Genomic DNA, 14,429 nt, shown 5'->3' on the forward strand with positions numbered 1-14,429 from the left:
TTATATTGATGCATGCATACATTGATAATATTTTATGTTAAATTAAAAACTTTTGATCGCTCAGGTTTTTTTTATTGTAGCTGCTGGTTGTACAGTTTCCCATCTAAAGGGAAGCGAATTTATTCAGTTTTTATTATTTAAAAGAACCTGTTATTTATCAGATTATTAATGTAGATCCATCGGGTTAGTCTTGTCATCGTAAATCAGCTGATTCCGAAGTCAAGAGTTCTAATGTTCAAATCCCAGGTCGTGGATACTGGGTCGTATTCTTTGATGGTTGGGTTTCAGTTAACCATACATCCCAGGAATGGTCGACCTGAGACTGTACAAGACTACACTTCATTTACAATCATACATATCATCTTCATTCATCCTCTGAAATAATACCTTACAGTGATTCTGGAGGCTAAACAGAAAAAAGAGAGAGATTAATGTAGGCATTTTCTATGTAATTCCTCGTTGAGATGTTTTTGATGTTTGAAACTATAAAGCGATGCATGTTTTATCTTGGACTCATAAATAATTATTAAATGATTACAAAAATTTACAAATGTTAAAAATGTACATATAATTACTTTTTAAGTCATTTTTGTCCAGTTTTTAAATGTTTGTAAGAACTGTCTGGAATATTTTGATTCTACGTTTATTTATATTCTTAATTTAACTATCCAAATTATGAATATCTTGGATTGAAATTTCTGTAACGGTTTAGGTTACAGATTCATAGAATCTGTAACATTAATCTTTATTAATGTTACAAAAAAGTATACCTTGTAAATATTTCTAAAATCTATATTGTTATAATTTAGAAATATTAGTATTCTTTATTCAGGTGAAACAGTATATTTTCTAATTATTGAGTTGGTTTGTCGTATAGGAAAAGGAGACATTAGAAATACAGCAGCGTGCTGCTGAAAGAGAGTTACAGGAATTAAGGGATAAATTAACAGCATTAAATCGTAGTTTGGTTCAGCAACTGGAAATATTGCTGCTCAAGAAGCTACAATATCCACACTGAGAGGTATGCTTTACATTATTTAACTTTTTTTTTTTTTAATAATATATATTTAAAGATTAAATCAGATTAATTTTTGAATTGCTGATTTATTAAATAGGTTTACAGTACAGGTCTGTGCTGCCAAAGCAGGTGTGTTTTATTCACATGCTAATATTTGATAAGTTGTATAAAATTACATTTTGCTTTTGTTTTTTTAATTAGATGATTTGAAGCAGAGAGAGGAAAAAGGGAACAGGTTACAAAATGAATTGTGTCATATTCTTGAATCGTTAGCAGTAATGCTCAGTACACCAATAAGATTTGTTGAATCACAGGAACCAAGTGTTAAAGATAGAATAAGGGAAATCTTTAATGAAAACAAGGATATGTATCATTTATGTATGGAATTTATCAAGTGCCAAGAAAAAAATGTTGCTTCTCACAAAATATAAAGTGTGATATTAATCAAAAGTAAAGTAGAATAAAAATTTAATGTAGGTTTAAAAATATTTATTTATTTAATGTAGGTAAAAATTTAATGTAGGTTTAGGAGACTGTTCATTGTGTGATGGTTGTAGTAGTTAGTCTAGTTTCCCCTGTTATTATTACGTGATTGTAGTAAGCAGTAAATATATTTATATACAATCTTTGCAATAACCAAAATTTGATGTATGCAGTTGATCTCTCATTAATCATTCAAAAGCCCCCGTCAAAACTTCCAAGTTACAATGGTCATTTGGAAAGTTCTCGGCCTGTCATGGAGGTGGCTCATGTGTGACCAAATTACTAAATTTTTAACTTAAACTTATCAATATTATTTTTATTTTACCTACATGAGGCAGAAAATAAAGTAGCTTTTAACAATCCATGTTCTTTTTTATTATATTTTTTAATTTTTCATTCACTGTTATAAACAGTTTTGATGTTTTTATTTCTATTGGTGATTTATATATATACTTATACCCGCTGTTTGATCTTCCTGTACCACAAAACTGCAAAATACACTTTCTTGTTTCATAATCTTCTCTACCTGTTCACTACCCTAGTCACATTATCTTTATGTTTATTAGTTTCCTTATGCATTTGCATTAAAAGCAAATCTTTTCAGTTCATTCTTAGCCTGTCAGCAGTTGATCCTGTGGATAAAAATGATCTTTTCTGTAACTTCAGCGATAATTTTTTATTTAGAATGATTGAATACCCAGTTACCCAGTCTTCCCTTCTTCCTTTTGTTTATTAATCAGTATAAATTAAAATAATCACTTGTTAATCTTAGATTTTTGTTTTCATTTCACTTCACTTGATCCAATTATGTGCATTCTGTTAATTTTATGAATTAGGTCATTGCATGTTTACAAAGAGAATTCAATTTAGATTTAGTATAAATTGTTAAAGAATAAAATTCAGATGTTAATAAATAATTTATTTTTGAAAATTTTTGTTTAAGATAATCGGTGACTGATGTTTCTTAGCGTATAGAGTCATTGAAAGATAAAATAGCTGCACTAAACTCACAGTTAAATAGACAGTTGGAATTAACAGATTCAGCCAATAGTAGAATAAGAACTCTGGAAGATAATAAGGCTGTATTGAATCAAAGTTACATAAATTGGAGGTTGATTTGAGTTCATGTGAAATTACAAAAGAAAATTTGAGACGAGATTAATCAATTGTGAGTAAATAATAATTAATTTTTTGTTTAACTCTGTTAAAAGAAATAAATAAAAAAATTTTTGTGGATTTGTTGTATGTATTTGATTTATGGCTAGAAGAATTTTAGTAATTATACTCAGTAATTTTTCTTTTGGTGAAAACATTTGTGTTTAAACAATTTTGTTCAGCTTTTATATATAAATATATATACATATATATATACACACTAGCATTTCTCCACCGTGACTTTGCCCGTGATATCAGTGTGCTTTTTTTAATAGCAAACCTATTTATCTCACATATGAGTGCTAGCATCTGTCATGGCTTTGCCTAGGCTGTATGATTACTTGTGTTTCCTGTCACATTCAGGGGATATTTAGCCATCATGGCTTTCTTCACTTGCCCTTCCTATCTAGCTAGAGGGCTCTAACCATTGGACCCCGCTTTGTTCATTAAACTCATGCTTATGAGAATAATAATGATAAATAAAAATTAAAGGCTATTCAAATTATCAAATTATCATTGTATTGTAATTTCTTCAGAACAACAGTTTGGTCAGTATGGACCTGAAATTTTGAGTAATCTAAGATTGTGGGTTTCAAAACAGTTAGCCTCCATCTTAAAAATATTACTTATTGCTGGTTACCTGTAATTCATACAGGTAATACAGGTACAGGTATTTTGCTTGCTCGGTTCTTAGCATTACCTGACAAACACACTAGGAAATGACTATACTTTGTTTTTCAATTTAATCTTTTAATTACTTTTTAATGTTTTAATTATTTTTATTTTATGTTTTTTATTCAACTAACTGAAGGCAGGTACAACTAGTCGCTATGCATGTACAGAAACAGCGGATGTGTTGGTTGAGCCACCCCACTATCACACCCCTTAAAAAATTGAAAATAAAAAAACCCAAAAATGGTATTTAAATATTTATCTGATGAGTATTTGCAAGCCCATTATTTTCACAAGATATCATGAAAATAATGTAAGTAATTCATATAGAAACATATGTAAGAAACAGAATTTTTAGGCCGTAAATTAATAGAGCAGAATTAGCGGTTCATTTTGGTTTTTGATCTGAAAAATCTAATAAAATAGGTCCCAGAACCATATGTGCAGTAGTTTTTGAGAAATATAGGGTGAAAACCAATAAATTGGGGGTAAAAAAACCTGGTTTTTTATGTTTGTTGTGTAATAATTTTGTTAGTGTTAGTTAAGGGGTAATTGAAATTCATGCAAAATCTTTCTCTAGCTGTAATTTCCCAGCAAAAGATTTTAAGACATAGGTTTTTATAAACTATTTTCTTGAGTAAATAGGTTGTGAAAGTCCTGGGAAAACTTTGTGATACACTTGCATATATAACATATGTTAATTACTGTGTCTTTGTGTGTTATATTTCATTTAATATTAAATATATATATGTATACATCTTAACAGTAGAAAATTTTTCAGTAAATTAATTATTAATTATTGCAACTATAAAAATAAACATGTTAGTGTCCTGGCATGGTTCATAAAATTAATTGTTCAAGTATACTATTTTACTCTTCCATAACTGTAGTTACCATATACCCTTCTACTGCAGAGCTTACTTATTTATTTTTTTTTAATTTTACAGTAACGGATGATTTACAATTTTTTAATTTACAACCTATATGAAGTACCGATGAAGAATGAGCTTCAGTTAAAATTCTCCAGTAAACTGTCCAGTAAATTATAAAGAAAGAACTTAACCCTAGATAGTTCAAGGTGTTTCTGTAATGTGCAGGTCAAAGGGGAAGTAAAAAAATATTTACACTTATTCATATACTTTTTACCACATGTTTATTTTAATTAAGAAGTTTAATATTTACAGATCTGTTATAAAGTATGATTTTTTTTTTGTAAAACAAAACAGTTTTCTAGATTACATCTTGAATACTAAATTTTCTTAAAAAATAAATGTTCTTTTATCATCAGTAGATTTCAAAATTTTTTACTAAACTACTCGCACTCTTCTGATTCATTTTTACATTCAAAACAAGTGTTTGATTTTTCAGAATGTTTTTATGTATGTGTATATACTGCACTTTCCACAAGTAATAGTTATTTTACTCGTTTTTCTTTCTTTGAAGAAGCTTCACTGCAGCAGGTATAGCATTGATCTTTTCATGACTCGGTTATTTGCTTTCTTGAAGAGTTTGTTGTTATCTTATAACTTAAAATGTTTTCTACTGCTGTGATTATTGGTTTTTGTACTTTATAAGCTAAAGTTCTTATTAGGTTTTATAAGCTGTAATCCATGTTTCTGTTAAAAGATTCTTCTTTTATTTTTGTTACTTTTATTCCATTCTGGATAGTTTTGAATGTATATTGAAAAAACATTTATACATATAATGTTAATTAGAGTATAAAAACATAAAGTGGCCACCTTCTAGTACTCCTTTTTGTCATGTACTCATTTGATCATTTGATCGATTGAATCCATAGCGCCTTTTGTAGATTGTAAAATATCAGACGATTGTTTATATCAGACGTAATTTTTCCTTTGCAGATTAATATCATTATTTTAGTAGACAAGAAGATTAGGCTGTTTTTAGGCTTTTCGTTGGTTATGTACGATAGTGAGATCACAGGAGCCTATTAGATTCTAGATCTGTGAATGCAGAAATATTTAATTGCAGCGGTTGGTTTCCGGTTTCTTTTAATTCCTTTGGATTGAACTTCCCGTTTGACTACATGGTTCCTACCATCGCTTGATCATGTTCTTTGTAAAGCTGTTAACTTAAAAGAACAGATGTATAAAACCAATCAGTAGTTGCTTTCCTCCTTGACTTTGTGATACAAGTAACCAGACGTTTTACTACTGATATTGAATCTGCAGGTATACTCAGCCTCTTTCCACAAGTTATATCCATGTTCAGTACAAAGCTGTTCATAATCTGTTAATAGTCTATTTGATTTAAATACTGTTATTTCTATGTTTTTCTTTTAAAAATACTTTAAACAGACATCGACCTCCGAACAGGGACAAGATTTCATTGATAGCTGTATTTACTGATTGATGGTGTATAATGTTTGGGAAGCTTATTATTGATTAGTTCAAAGAGTTTCCTTATTGGAGCAAATTTGTCACTCTGTCGTTTTCATTTGTTTATCGTCAAATTATATGATTGCGAGCAAACTATGAAATCTACAACGACTAATAGGAGGAATATATTATGCTGTTCAAAATCATTTGACCATAAGTAATGATAGTCTAAATTATTATTATTATTATTTGCATCGACTAATATAAGTATTCCTAAAAATTCAATTATTTTCATTTCACTGGTCTTGTCTAAATTTTGTAAAACTGCCTCTTCATTCGAATGTTTCACAAAGAGTTACGATGCATTTTCTGAAAAGAAATTTCTAAGACCCATAAATACTTGTTGCTCTTCCGGTATCCTTCAAACCCGGATTTTCATGAAATACATTTGCTATCGTTCTACGAGTAGCCTTAATCTCATGAGTTGAATATTTCGAATTTATACTTGATTTCACCGTATATTTTACTTAGTTATTTTTCAAGAACCAAATCTAATTCTTGTTCATCTTGAATGCTAGGTTCTCCTAAACCATCACCGTGAACGTTGTTGTAAGCAAAGTCTTCTGTTTCACTTGAATTGCACAACTCATCTTCATCAATATGTCATCTTAATGTAATATAATTTCTATATCACGGGTAGAAATATATTCATTCAATTTCAAAAAGATAAAACAACCATTTCACAAAAACTCAAATAAAACTAGCCTAGTGTAGAAAGCATAATCAACTACAAACACACTGACCTACTACTGATTGAATATAAGCAGGCATGCCAACTTACCGTAACAAAATAATCTCATTTAGAAAAACTGAAACATTTCAAGGAAAATACTTTCTGTTTAAAAAAATATTTTTTTTTAATAATATAAGAAGGGGGGTCATTTGTTGGTCCAGGGGGGGGTTAAAAAGTAATCCGTTATCTAATTTCTGTTATGAAAATAAAATGCTGTTACAAATCTGAACGTGAGTTTTCAGAAAAAAATGTTACCTTTAAGGACACAAATTAATTTTTTCAGATTTTTTTACTGTATGGCATTTTTTAGCACAATATTTTTCTAAACTGTGACCATTTTTTGCCCTCCCTTGGTCCATGTAGGGTTAATGTACTTGAAATTCATGTTTTGTGCGGGATCACAAAAAGAGTGTTAGAAACTTTATTTGTTCAATGGAGATATAAAAGGGGATTCATCTCTTCAGATGTTATGAGATTTTGTTATTGCCGAGCTATTGAACAACTCCGTGTTAAGTATTACCTATTCGTATGTTAGGCAGCAAAATCAGGCATGTACTTAGAGACTATTGCAGTTAAAATTTTCCCAAACGAATAAGATGTTGATGAAAATTGAATGATCATGTCATTAATGCGGTGGTTTGATGCCTTATGATTTTTTTGTTATGGAGAATAATCAGAGATGTGGTACTTTCCTTAAATGCAAATGTCCTGAATTACCTGAAGCTTTTTTAGTTAAAAATTGAGTAGATTTTATAAATTGAGATAAAACTTTGTTGTAAAAATATGTAATTTACCAGTTAAAAATGCTGACACGAATAATAGCGCATTAGCATAGAAGGAGATTTTGAACAGTTCCTCTGATATGTATTAAAATTTACTGCAAAGTGTATTTTATTACTAATAATAGGAAAAACCAATTTTTAGTCCACCCACTACTTAGTAACAAGTATTAAAAATGTATAAATTTTATCTTACAGTAATTGTTTTTAAATGGATTTTATAATATTTTGACACAAAATTTAACTGTAGGTTTTTTCTTATAGTTTGTAACATTTTTGGAACGCTTAGCAAATGTGATGAGTGTGGATGAAATTACAAAAGATATTGGGGATGATCTTCATACAGAATCACTTTTATTAAGAGTTAAACTACCAAGATTAGAATGTGATAAACTTGCTGATAAGGTATTTAAAAATTTTCTTTTTTTTACACAAGTATTATATGTCATAATTTTTTTGCAATAAAGGAAATTGTCAAATTGATTCAGTTTCATAAATAATGTTTCTTAAAATATTTTGGTTCATAAAGTGTTTAATGTATTTAAAATTCTTTAAATTACATTAAACATTGTTTGTTTACAGAAAAGAAAGATTATGTAATTAAAGGGGTAAAATGTTTTTTATTGTACTCTTTTATCTTTACTTTCACTTACTTTGTATATTGGCTATCTCCAAAAGAAATAGAGATGGATGTGAACTGATAAAACTTTGAGCTAAAAAAAATATTTAGCATGTCTTATTTTAATATTATATTAAAATACCTTATTGTGTAAAAATTATACAAATGAAAAAAAAAGTCAATTGAAATTAAAAAAATTGTAGAAATATGTTATGTGTATTGCAACAATAAAGTTAAGAAATAATGAATAAAGAATTTGCAAATTCAGTTAGTTGTAAGCTGTTGTTTAAATGTTAATTTTTGGAACTTGTAAATAAATCCAACATGCAATAGTGTAACTTAATGTACAGTTCTTAGAAAATATTGATATCATTTTTAAGTGTTGTCATAAATTTTGGGTAGTCTTTTGTTTTTAATTGTGTTTAAACCCTTAGTAGTTATGTTTTTAAGCAGTAATGAGTGTTTCTTTTTTTTTAAATGAGCAAAAAGGGTAAAAACCCACTTTTTATTTAGATTTTTAACATATTTTTCCAATAATGTTTCTGAAGACATTGAATCTTTTTGTTTCTTCCTACAGACTTGAATATTTTATTTTTGATGTCATGTTTGCAACCATATTCTGTTGCTACAATTAATTTAAATAGTAAATTTTTCAGTATTATTAATGTTTGTTTTTGAAGGTCGTTAAGAAAGAAATGATGTAAAGGATTTTTTTTTAAACCAAGAATTAGGAACTGCTTTCAATCGGCTTATTTTAAAGTTGGTCATTGAATGTGTAGCATTAAAAAAAATAAAAAAACATTGTAGACATTGTATCAAATAATACACTACTCTCTTTTCTCTGTATGTGTTTGGTTTTGTTAAAATTTGGGTATATTTAAGCAGTATTGAATATTCCATGTATATTGGAAGAGTACTGAAAAAGGATGTGTTATTTGATTATAATTTATTTATTTGCCCTTTTTAGGAAGATAATAATTATACATGATCCATCATACTATGACTATACAAATACTATACTTCCACAGTTGTAAATCTTTCGCTGCTGCACATGGTGTCACTCACTGACAGCTGCTAACCTGCACTATCAGTTAATACTCGCCTAGTACTTAGTGTGAATCAGTATACTCACTATATGCACTATCAGTATACTCGCCTAGTACTTAGTGTGAATTGCCATCGTGATCCTTGTTCTTCTGTGCGTGATTTACTTATTGTTTTAATTCTCATTTTAGTGAGTGTATTGTTTGTACGCATGTAAAATCTGTGAATGTGTGTATCTAAAAACTGTGTATGTCTGTTTTGGGCTTGAAAATGGGTGGATAATTTTACAAATTCAAAATGGTGTGTGCTGTTTTGGGTGGAATAACAATAATAATATTAATTATAAAAAACTCAAATATAATATTATAAACTTGATAAGAAGGATATGTTTCACTCATTCCCAAAAGATAGCGCACAAAGTAAAATCTAGGTAAAGAAATGTAGCTGACAAGACAGTTTTAATATTGTCAACACAACAATTTGAATCCTACATTTTAGACCTGATCGCTATGAGCCAGCCTTACTAAGTCAACTTTTAAGTTATGAACCGTATAGAAAAAAAAATTAAAAAAGATGCTCCTCCTACTGAGCACTTACCTAAAACAGGAACTGACAGTAGTGACTGGTTCAAAGAACATACATAGTGAAATTAGAGAAAGAAACAAGTAAATGAGGTGCTATCAAGTAAAAAAGTATTCCTTCATCACCAGAAAATTCATCAGTGAATGGAGAAGAGGAAAATCTCTCCGTGACAGGATCTCAGATAGCCTGAAAACATTGTAGTAAGTACATTTACAGAAGGTGAAAAACTCAAGCTGCTTAGTGAACTGTATTATATCAAGTTAGAAAGCAAACATTTACAGGAGGAATTGTCAAAATTAAAATCAAAAAATTATTCACTGAAGCGGCAAGATAAATACGTGAAAAAAATATTCACTCCAGGCCAAATTCAAAAAATAAGAAAAAGCGTTGAATTCAATCAAACTAAACGCATAAAGTGGTCTTTAAAGGTATTTCTAAAGCATTTTCTTTACACTCGGCTGAGCCACATGCTTATAGATACCATTTGAAACAGAAATATTCACTACCGGCAGTTTTGACTTTAAAAAAATGAGTGAGCAAAGTTACAATCATTCCGGGTGTGCTAAGTGTTGTCATAAATATTTTGAAGAACTGCTATTTGTATCTATTTGAAAAGGTTTGTGCCTCATGGCTTATGAAATGAAGGCGAAAGAACAATACGAATTCGATGAAAAAACCATACGCTTCTACAACTTGGTAAATATAAGTGGTCAAAATTCATGGTTATTAAACAAATTTGAAGCAGCCTGTTTTTTATGATTATGACTGCAAACTTACAAAACCCACATAATTTTTAACATAATAACTCAGAGACTATTGGATTCAACTTTGTGGTCATGACTTATGACTCAGGAGGTGGGAATGTAAATTAGCATTTTATTTATATATTTTTTAACATTTCAGTTATGCTGCTGAACTCTTGAAAGAAATTGTGATTAGTGACAATGAAAACATAATCGCAGCAGATAGTGGAAAGATATTACTTAGAAAATAGCAGACGTATTATAGGCCTAATCATAACTTGAACATGAGGTGGCATTTTATTTGTTTTCCCATGGATATTTTTGATAATAGTCATTCATCATCATTTTTGTAAGTAGTCAACTTCATATAATATAAATAATCCAACGCTACTAAACGTCATTTGTATGTGTGCATCCCCCTTAGCTTAGCACTAGAATGTACTGATCACTAGTGGAAAATCCTGGTGTATACTAGTTACACATCGGTGTATACTTGTAACATTAAATATTGATATACCATATATATATATAAACAGGATTTTATTTTTAAAAAAATTTGTTTATTGAAAAATAAAAGGAAAATTAATTTATTTTTCTACATAGTTTCCTGATTAAGAAATACATTTTTCCCAGCAAGAAGGAAGGTTTTTTATCGCAGCATTGTAGAATGAAGCTGGTTGCGTCAGGAGCCAATTGCACACGGATCCCTCCTTGCCCTCATTGTCTTCAAATTGTTGCCCTCTTAGAGCTTCTTTAAGTGGCCCAAATAAATGAAAATCGCAGGGTGGTAGGATTAGGCTGTAGGGAGGATAATCAAGTTGAGTCCAGTGCATTTCTTCTAGCTTTGAGACTGTTAGAGCTGCCTTGAGCAGCTTGAGCCAGTCGAGTCTTGGCTTTCACTGGGGCTGTCTCCCCTTTCCTCGGCCACTCCATACTGGCTTGTTTCAACTAGGGAATGTAGCAGTGGACTCACGTTTTGTAGCAGTTGACAATCCGACTCAAAAATGCATCACCTTCTTTCACAAACCTTGCTGTAAGACTCTGAGAGACCTCCAAACTTTTCAACTTCTGATCTGCAGTCAAACGGTGAAGGACCTATCCGGCACACACTTTACGAAACTGTAGGTCATTTGTGATGATCGCTTTACAGCTTCCATAAATTGTTCCCACTTCTTCTGCAATTTCGGATACTCTCACCTGTCGATCGTCTTCAAGATTGTCTCGAACCGTGCAAATGTTTTCCTTTGTAATGCTGGTTTGAGGATGGCGATCGTGTTCCTGATTTTCCACTCATTATCGCCTTATTTGAACTTTTTATGCCAGGCTATCACACAAGTCCTCGACAATGTTTGGTCCCTGAACTGTGGAGTCAATCTCCGGAAAATTTTCATCGCTTGAACTCCTTCAAGAGTAAGAAATTTTATAATTATGTTTTGCGCAGTGGAGGGTGCACCTGTTGCTCCAACATCGTGAGTATTATTGATGAATTGGTTGGGAGTGTGGAACGGCTGACTCTCCACACTCCTAAGCATACTAGAAGCGCGGGCCCAGTCCTACCAACCGTAGATGCTTGTGAACAGAAATCCTGTTTATATTTGATTTACCTTCGTATTACAGTTGTTGCTGTTATTATTAATCAGATTTTTTCATAACTAAAAAAACAATTTATCTACATGGCCTTCAAAAGGACTAATCTGCATGAGAGTTAACAATATCGTACTAAATTTGTAATTTTGATTACATAATAATTACAAAGTACATGCGGTAGGTAATCTTGAAAAGCGCTAATAATATTGTGTATATAGTTTAAGTGCTCTGTAAATAATGTAATCATCAGCGCTTGTGTGATTTACCTTAAGATAAATTAATTATTTTTTAAATAGTTCTCTTATTTTTCTGTGCATTTACATTAACAATTTGCTTAAATTAGTGATGGTAACGGGGAAATTTTCAGAAAATTAATAAAAATTAGTTTAACTGTTTTTTTTTTTTTTCATTTTACGGTATTGAAAATGCAGCTGTTTTGCTTAGTAATATCAGAGAAGATGTTAAAAAAGAATCTAGTGCATTTAAGATAATGGGAAATATAAATTCAAGGGAAAAGATAAATTCAAGTAGACACAAGACTTTTATAAAGTTTGTAAATAAACTTTTGAGAAAATTAGGAGCCTTAGAGAAGTAATTAGTTAAAAATTTACTAGTTTAGTTTTTAAATAAATTAAGGCCTCTCCAACTTTGTTACTGTTGAGATCAAACTAGATTGAGATCAAACGATTGCTTCTTTCACATATATCACCTTCTTTAAAAGCGTCTTCTTTTATTGTTATCTCCTGTTTATGAATTATTTTCCTTTTTTCTTTCGCACTAACAAACGTGATTAAAAATAAATTTTATCAGACATGGCACATTGGTGTAAATAATTAATAATTAAAGAACCCGCTTACCAACAATTACTTCATATCCTGTCATTATGAATGTCTCCATCGTTATGTTTTATAGTATATTAATGACAGGTAAAGTTACATAAACAAATTTACATAAAGAAGAAGTTTTCGTTTTATTAAGATTATAACTTAAATTTTTAAGTTTCTGATGATGGAATTTTATTCTGAATGTGCTTGAACATGTATGTAAAAGAATTGTTGGTAAGAGGGTTCTTTAATTATTAATTATGATTAAAAATATTTAATAATCTTGAAAATAAAAAAAAAATTAACATTTTCAAATATATGTCCCAAATCAAATCATGATAGTCTTATTACATTCTCAAATATATTCTGTTCACAGTATAAAAAGTGTTTAGAACGGATAAGAACTGCAAACCTAAACAATAGAGGGTAGAGATTTGATGTCAGGTCACTTGCTGTGCTCTGGAATTCTATCTGCATTTCTACTAATTTAAGTTATAACTTTGCAAATATGAATTGATGCTTGAAAATAGAAATATTTTTGAAAGTATATACTGTCAGAAAATGTAAAAAAATATGTTTTATTTTTTTACAAAACCTCCCTAAAAAAATTAGAAATTAAAAAAAAAATTCTTTGTTACATTTCTTTAAGAAATTTTTTATTGTATATTTATGAGATTTATATTTCAGAATTTTCTTTTTTTTGACTGATGAATTAATTCATTTAATTCTATTATGATAGTTTTTAGAGATTTTGGTTTATTTTTAATACTTGTGAAATATTTGTTTTTCATAGGAAATACACAATCCTGTTTTTTCTGCGATAAGTTTTAACATTTCTATTTGAATTTTTGCTACTTCAAAATTGTTTTCAATTACCGCCTGATTTTCAATAAAAACAATACAATCTATTCCTAGATTGTCCTCTTTGTAACCTAAACTTTTTGTTTCTACTGCATTAAGTTTCAATGTTTTCCTCCATTCTTTTACGACTACCTTGAACACAATTAAAAGCGATCAGAGTCAACAGTCTTGTTATCTTGTTACCCCCTTTTATGATTTTAATTGTTCCGACAATTCCGAATAAATTTAACTTTAGAAAAGGCATTGGAAATTGTTTATTTTTCCCAGCAGAATAATATATCTTTTTAAAATGTAAAAAAGTAATTGTATAATTATTCTACACCATCATTCTAACTAAGATTAATAATTTTACACAAGCTACAAATAAACAATTCTCCAAATTGTTTATTGATGTCTTCTTCTCTTCTATTCTATTTTCTACCGCTTTTATAAGATTTAAAAGGTTACTGAAAGCAGAGAACTTTCTCTACAATTATTAACTTCTATTTTGTCTTCGTTTTTATGTAAAGTATGAATTTTTTTTTTTTGTCTTCAGTCATTTGACTGGTTTGATGAGCTCTCCAAGATTCCCTATCTAGTGCTAGTCGTTTCATTTCAGTATACCCTCTACATCCTACATCCCTAACAATTTGTTTTACATATTCCAAACGTGGCCTGCCTACACAATTTTTCCCTTCTACCTTTCCTTCCAATATTAAAGCGACTATTCCAGGATGCCTTAGTATGTGGCCTATAAGTCTGTCTCTTCTTTTAACTATATTTTTCCAAACGCTTCTTTCTTCATCTATTTGCCGCAATACCTCTTCATTTGTCGCTTTATCCACCTGTCTGATTTTTAACATTCTCCTATAGTACTGCATTTCAAAAGCTTCTAATCTTTTCTTCTCAGATACTCCGATTGTCCAAGTTTCACTTCCATATAAAGCGACT

General features: G+C 29.8%; 1 long non-coding RNA gene across 1 annotated transcript; it reads left to right on the forward strand.

The window, feature by feature from the left end:
* Positions 1 to 881: 881 nt before the first annotated feature.
* Positions 882 to 13,182, forward strand: LOC142321078 (uncharacterized). Its single transcript, XR_012755571.1, has 5 exons — positions 882 to 1,021; positions 2,445 to 2,669; positions 7,504 to 7,644; positions 10,388 to 10,576; positions 13,015 to 13,182. It is a non-coding gene; the product is annotated as an uncharacterized LOC142321078 (long non-coding RNA).
* The last annotated feature ends 1,247 nt before the right edge of the window (positions 13,183 to 14,429 follow it).

This window comes from Lycorma delicatula, chromosome 3 (genome assembly GCF_047948215.1).
Source record: "Lycorma delicatula isolate Av1 chromosome 3, ASM4794821v1, whole genome shotgun sequence".
Lineage (NCBI taxonomy): Eukaryota > Metazoa > Arthropoda > Insecta > Hemiptera > Fulgoridae > Lycorma > Lycorma delicatula.